This window comes from Gigantopelta aegis, chromosome 7, assembly GCF_016097555.1.
Source record: "Gigantopelta aegis isolate Gae_Host chromosome 7, Gae_host_genome, whole genome shotgun sequence".
NCBI lineage: Eukaryota > Metazoa > Mollusca > Gastropoda > Neomphalida > Peltospiridae > Gigantopelta > Gigantopelta aegis.
In genome coordinates, this window is record NC_054705.1 from 22422800 (window position 1) to 22431096 (window position 8297).

The following is an 8297-nucleotide window of genomic DNA, read 5'->3' on the forward strand; positions in this document are numbered from 1 at the left end:
TTAACTGAATATAATGCATATTTAACTAACAGTTGATTTTCAGGAATCTTCGCTAGTGTTCGTAGAGGTAGACGAAATGAAACGGAATTTAGCGAATGCCAGAGTAACTTTTTTAAATTGTCTGCGTAAAACATGTCTGTGCACTGGACGTATACTAAACGCAATAATACATTTTCATCAATCTATTCTAGAACGCAAATGGTTGTCTTTAGTAGTTGTTCGCTGCTCAGTGATGTTGCTAAATTAAAAAAATAATATAATACATTTAATCTAATGATGTTCTTATTTAAAGTTGTTTTTTTGTTTTTTTAATTTAGGTTGTAACAAATTCATTGGCTGTAATGGCGTCGGGCTTGGTCGCACGTGTCGGGATCTTTGCGTAATCGTCATCCGGATAACCTGGAAAGAAATTTGTTTTAAATTTAATACAGTATATATAAACAATTTAAAAATATATATAACAGCCATATAATAAATTGAAGGATGATGCGGCACGGGAAGAAACACAATCTATATAATATTATGTTTAAAAAGTTAGTTAGTTCTGTTTAACGACACCACTAGAGCTCATTGAATGTTAAAGCTTGTTTTGTGACACCACTAGAACATTGATTTATTAATCATCCGCTACTGAATGTCAAGCATTGGGTAATTTGAAGAGAACACGCTAAACAAAATTCCCTTAGTAGCAAGTGATTGTGGGTTTTTTTGTGTTTTTTTGCGCCATCTTGCAGACAGGATAACACATACCAAGGCCTTTGATATACCAGTTGTGATGCACTGGCTAGAGCGAGAATAGCCCAACGGGGATCGAATCTAGATCAACCGCGCATCAGGCGAGTACTCCTACGTCCCGCCCTACTTAGACCCCATTGATTTATTAACCACCAACTAATTGCATGTCACAGAAGACACCCACTACATGTTTTTCATAAGAAGCAAATGATATTTTAAATGTATTTTCAACCCACATACAGCACATCATATACCACATATTTTGAAATACCAGCCGTGGGGCACTTGCTGTAACTGGAAAAACCCAGAGTATAATTGATTCTAGATGCCGTTAACATTAACATTACGCTCGAAATTGGACCTTTAAGGAGTAATTTTGACATAAATAAAACTAAACTCACGCTCTTTCCAGAAGTCGTATATGTGAGGTTCTGGCGTAGGAGATCTGAAATAAGAAGAAAAGAAAAACATAATATATTTTTTAAAGTTTTACGAGATGGCCATCAGTTATAAAGTCAAGTGTACTGTACACTATTTTTCAAGTATTACAGTATTTTTCAAGCACGCTGCCCTGGGCACACACCTCGGCTATCTGGGCTACCTGTCCAGAGCAGTGGGTTAGTTGTTACTTGTTAGTGGTTAGTGAAAGATAAGAGGGTGTAGTGGTCTTACATCTACCCATTGAGTCGTTAAAACTCGTTCTGGGTGGGAGCCGGTACCGGGCTGCGAACCCTGTACCTACCACGACACCACCGAGACCGGTCATCCATTGCAACAAACGTCTTGTTTAAGTTATAGCTCTGGGCAAATTTGGTACATTTCTGATCGTCCTGGGTACGTTCAGCCCGCTGTTTGTCGCTAACGCTTCTAAAGGTTTTAAGTTACATTTTAAAAATCGAACGACCAATTCAGGGACCAGTTAACCTAGGCTGTTAATGATTAGAACTAAACGGCAGGCTGAACGTATAGCCTGTTTGCAGCAAAAGGAAACGGATAAATTGACATATAACTACATACTCATGTAAAAAGTTATTTAATACTATCTTTTAAACCCATACCAACGCCCATTAAAAAAAAAAAATGTCCAAGAAAACTTAATGAAAATAGAAAAGTTTCTTTACAAATGTTCATCAAAAAGTATAGATGAAAAATCATTTCTAATGCAGGGGTGAAGACAACATCCTGGAACACCTAGAAAGTAATCGATAATCAGTACACAAAGAATAAAGGCAGCATTGGGGGCGTTTCACCTAGGCTGTTCCATCAGTTGTGTTTATTCCTGTATCAAAATAGGAGAGAAAGAAAAAGAAAGAAAGAAAGAAATGTTTTATTTAACAACGCACTCATGGCGTCAGACATATGGCTACGGACAACACAGATATTGAGAGAAGAAACCCGCTGTTGTCACTTCATGGGTTACTCTTTTCGATTAGCAGCAAGGGATCTTTTATACGCACCATCCCACAGACATGGTAGTACATACCACGGCCTTTGATATACCAGTCATGGTGTACTGGCTGGAACGAGAAATAGGCCAATGGGCCCACCAACGGGGATCGATCCCAGACCGACCGCGCATCGAGCGAGCGCTTTACCACTGGGCTACGTCCCGCCCTTCGGAAACTAGAGTTAGTAATTAAATGTTATGGAGACATGTTTTATCTGCTTTGGAATTGCTGGTGGCTTTAACGAGCAACGCTTACGAATCGATCATTATGACGGAAACAACCGATCCGATCAGCTCATCGTAATCATACCTCGGTGGTGGTTCGGGTGTTTTCGGAGGTGGAGGAGATGCTGGTTTCACTTTCCGTGGGGGAGTTTTCGGCTTCGGTGGCGTCTTCGGCTTTGGGGGCGTTTTTGGCTTCGGTGGTCTAAAAAAAAACCATACATCATATATAATATAATATAATGTCATGTCATGTCATATCATATATAGAATGAATGAATGAATGAATGAATGAATGAATGTTTAACGACACCCCAGCACGAAAAATACATCGGCTATTGGGTGTCAAACTATGGTAATGCAAATAAATAAAGTGATGATCAACATCAATATAAAAATTCAAGACAAACAAAAACAGTGTAAAGAACTGTGCAAAAACACAAATATCACAGAATTATACGGAAAGAAAGAAATGTTTTATTTAACGACGCAATCAACACATTTTATTTACGGTTATATGTCGTCAGACATATGGTTAAAGACCACACAGATTCTAAGAGGAAACCCGCTGTCGCCACTACATGGGCTACTCTTCCGATTAGCAGCAAGGGATCTTTTATTTGCGCTTCCCACAGGCAGGATAGCACAAACCATGGCCTTTGTTGAACCAGTTATGGATCACTGGTCGGTGCAAGTGGTTTACACCTACCCATTGAGCCTTGCGTAGCACTCACTCAGGGTTTGGAGTCGGTATCTGGATTAAAAATCCCATGCCTCGACTGGGATCCGAACCCAGTACCTACCAGCCTGTAGACCGATGGCCTGCCACGACGCCACCGAGGCCGGTAGAATTTTACGGATACTGAATTTTACTCAAAACTTCAATTTTGTGCTGTATTGGCCATTCTCAAAGAGAATGTTACACCCCTGCACCACGGTGAGGTTACAGCACACGCAGGGGTATCATATATATACTCTTCAAAAAAAGAAACGCAAAAGGGTACAAATGGGTTATAACTCCGATTTTATGTTTCCTACCGGTTCATGCTTTGTGAATATAAGGTCATTGCATGTCCCAAACACATTCCCACGGTTACATTCGATAAAACGCAGCTACTGTACAATAAAGTTCCAAAATGTGAATATTCGCAAAAACGCAGCCACGTGCAAACCATGTCACCACTGCACGTGCGTTGTTTGCACGTGCAACATGAACACCGACAGTATAAAAGTGCAGGGTGTTCGCTTGCCTGGCCTCTGTATCTGGCCGACAGTTTTGACAATCCAGGACATGCCACGTCTCAGTGAACCGCAGAGAAAACAATGCCATCGGCCGACTAGACGCAGGCGAATCCAGAACGGCCGTTGCCAGGGCATTCCATGTGTCCCCAAGCACCATCTCCAGACTGTGGGACCGTTACCAGCAACATGGATCAACACGTGACCTCCCTAGATCCGGTCGACCACGGGTCACTACCCCCGGGCAGGACCGCTACATCCGGGTACGCCACCTTCGGGAAACGATTGACTACTGCCACCTCCACAGCCGCAGCAATACCAGGTTTTCGCAGGATATCCGACCAGACCGTACGGAAACCGCCTACGTGAGGTAGGAATTCGTGCCAGACGTCCCAGTTCGAGGTGTCATCTTAACACCACAACACCGTCGACTCCGACTGCAGTGGTGCCAGATTCATCGACAATGGCCTCAACTGCGATGGAGACAGGTGTGGTTCAGTGACGAGTCCCGATTTCTGCTCCGACGTCATGATGGAAGATGTCGCGTGAATAGGCGTCGTGGTGAACGTTATGCGGCAAACTGCGTGCAAGAAGTGGACAGATTCGGCGAGGGTAGTGTCATGGTGTGGGCAGCCATCTCACACACTGGCAGAACTGACCTGGTCCACGTGCAGGGCAACCTGAATGCACAGGGCTACATTGACCAGATCCTCCGGCCACACATCGTTCCAGTTATGACCAACGCCAACGCAGTGTTCCAACATGACAACGCCATGCCTCACACAGCACGTCTCACAACGGCTTTCCTACAGAACAACAACGTTAATGTCCTTCCTTGGCCATCGATATCACCGGATTTGAACCCAATTGAGCATCTATGGGACGAGTTGGACCGACGCCTCCGACAGCGACAACCACAGCCCCAGACCCTGCCCGAGCTGGCAGCAGCCTTGCAGGCCGAGTGGGCCACCATCCCCCGGGACGTCATCCGTACTCTGGTTGCTTCAATGGGCAGGCGGTGCCAGGCAGTTGTCAACACACGCGGAGGCCACACCCGGTATGACTCCAGATGACCTTGACCTTGGTGGTGTGTCCTATCACTTACTCACAATGGACTAGAGTGAATTGTGAACAATCCTGCAACATTTGGTAATTATCGGACTCACCATTCAATAATTAAATCAATTCTCCAAATGTTACGACAATGTGGTTTTGCGTTTCTTCTTTTGAAGAGTATATATATATATATACATACATATACATATACATATATATATATATATATATATATATACTGAACAAAAAAAGAAACTTCCGATTTGTACATATAGTATTTGTTGTGTTAAAGAATTCATTGTGTAATGAAATTATATAGGTAGTATTAGCCTTGAGCTGTATTATCAGGATTCATGAATTTTATCGATTATTTTTGCACTGCTAATCGTCGACAACGTGAAATTCAATTTGCACGTGCATGCATGGTTCGACATGTCCCGTGTAGTATTCGGTCAATTTGTTTTACTTGTCTTACTGACATTGTTGTCAAGTGAACGAAAACGCTTCAAAATTTGTAAAAAAAATAACGTTTTTTACATTGTAGCATTTTTAGTATGCCAAGAATACCCAATAATTTACGCGAACGGGCGATTGGCATGCTTGATGCTGGCATGTCGACAGAAGACGTTGCAAGGCATGTTGGGAGTTCTAGTCGAGCGATACCAAATCTTCGCGTAAGATTTCGAACGACAGGAAGCACCAACGACTTGCCAAGTCGTGGACGTCCGCGTGTTACAACGCGTGGTCAAGACCGCTATATCATGAACACGCATTTGAGCAATCGATTCCAAACTGCCACTGCTACTGCTGCTAACACACCTGGGCTTCATAATAACCGAATCAGTGGGCACTGTTCGTAATCGTCTGCGGGAGAACGGTTTACATGCACGACGTCCTTACGTCGGATGCGTTTTAACGCAACGTCATCGTCTAAATCGTCTTAATTGGGCACGTGTACACACTCGTTGGATACGTCGACGCTGGAATGCCGTTCTTTTTTCGGATGAATCCAGATTTTCTTTACAACGTGGTGATGGCCAACAATGACATCACTACAGACAAGCGATTTTACAGCTGTGTGAAACAAAACATCTGAATCCTCATGAACAATGACATCACTACAGACAAGCGATTTTACAGCTGTGTGAAACAAAACATGGGAATCCTCATCAACAATGACATCAATACAGACAGGCGATTTTACAGCTGTGTGAAACAAAACATGGGAATCCTCATCAACAATGACATCAATACAGACAGGCGATTTTACAGCTGTGTGAAACAAAACATGGGAATCCTCATCAACAATGACATCACTACAGATTAGGTGATTTTACAGCTATGTGAAACTAAACATGGGAATCCTCATGAACAATGACATCAATACAGACAGACGATTTTACAGTTGTGTGAAACAAAACATGGGAATCCTCATCAACAATGACATCACTACAGATTAGGTGATTTTACAGCTATGTGAAACTAAACATGGGAATCCTCATGAACAATGACATCAATACAGACAGACGATTTTACAGTTGTGTGAAACAAAACATGGGAATCCTCATCAACAATGACATCACTACAGATTAGGTGATTTTACAGCTATGTGAAACTAAACATGGGAATCCTCATGAACAATGACATCACTACAGACTGCCGATTTTATAGCTGTGTGAAACAAAGCATGATAATCCTCACAGTATATTTTTAAACAAGATATTCTGATTCTTTAATGTCATTTTTCTATAAGCTTATACTATATTTATGGGGTCTGTAATCAACCGTTTAGGGTCTCAAAGTTGGTTTTGGAGACCATAGTGGATTTATGCTAATTACCACCTTCCCCGGTATCTGATTTTAGCGGATTGTTCTTATATAATGTTCAGTGCGGTCATCTTAACAATATAAAACCAAACCTGCCCCGGACCCAGCCACTGGCGATGTCAGAGATTAGATCCGAGGTTCGCGTGCCTGAACCTTCAAGGATATGGACACGTTAGTAGAGTTCCCAATCCCAATTTCATAAAACCAAAACAAACCTTCTGTTGCAATTTGTTCTAGGTTCAATCATATTTTGACTGGACTAATAATAGTTGTAACACAACCTTTGTAACTCACTGCCTTTATTTGTGCACGTCACAACGATGGGTCCGACCTTCTCGTGGTGTTTGTCGGTAACGTAGACGTTGAACGTGACGACTGGATAACACTCGTACTTAAAGTTGCTTACTGGTGTTATTATGCCATTAGCTGAAAATTATGATAATAATAGTAACAATAATAACAACAACAACAATAGCAATAATAATAATAATAATAATAACTATAATAATAGATAATAATGTATCAGTATTCAGGGGTTACATTAGTAATAGTATCAGTTGTATTAGTATTAAGGGGTTTGATTGGATACTTACTTTCTCCTATGACGAAGTTGGTGGTTGGTGGATCAGTTATCATGGAGAAGAACACGGTGTCATTATCCGGGTCGTTCGCTTTGATCTTGATAAGCTCGGTTGTCATTTCGTCCGTAATGTTGCACGTTTCTGCAAATAGACGAATTAATTAAGCAATTAATGGACGAATGAATGAAAAAATGAATAGACAAATGAATGAAGAAATTAATGAACGAATGAATGAATGAATGGATGGCTGGATGCTATGTTCTGTAATGAAGAACAAAACAGCAACAACGGACATGTACCCCAAAGAAACATAAAAAAGAACAAAATATGCCCGTTTGCCTCAGTTGCCCCAAAGTGACACCAACATATTCCTTTTGTGTGTGTGTGTGTGTGTGTGTGTGTGTGTGGGGGGGGGGGGGGGTATGTGGCGGGTAGGGGTAATTAAAAACAAGTTTATAAAATATTGTTTTAGCAATACCTAGCGGTACAATACTATTTTTATAAGGTTTTCTGGAGCTAAACAAAAAGAGCAGGTTGTATACCAACAGGACACATTTCGTCTTTACCTAGGGATAGCCATCTACCCACTTAGGACGCTTTCACATGCACACATGCGGTATTTTATTTTGTATTACACCGCGGTGGAAGAGATACCCGTATGATATGTATCGTCTCTTGACATTGTGAAATAGGCTTTTTGAGAGGTCATGACTTCTGATCAGGTGATCGACTGTGTCACACAAGACAACTCATTACAGATCTTCATGCAATAGGTGTGCCACGATTCTATCGATACATATTCGTGATGTACGATTGGAAGCACTCGTTGTAAACTGTTTCACACGGGAACTTCTTTAGTATTTTCTATGTACGTCACAGTAAGCAAACCGTTACCGGGTGCATGTGAACAATTATACGGAATATCATTCGACGAATTTCAAGAAGAAGAATTAAAAAACAAAAACAAATGAAAAACCTACTAATTGAAAAATGTAACACTATACGTCGAGACATCCAATAGCTGATGATTGATAGATCAATGTACTCTAGTGGTGTCGATAAAAAAAAAAAAAAAAAAAAAAAAAAAAAAAAAAAAAAACTTAAAATTGAGTTTATCCTTCTGTCCCGGACCCAATCACTGGCGAAGTCAGTGATTGTGCCCGAGAGAGACGTGCTTGAACCTTAATTGA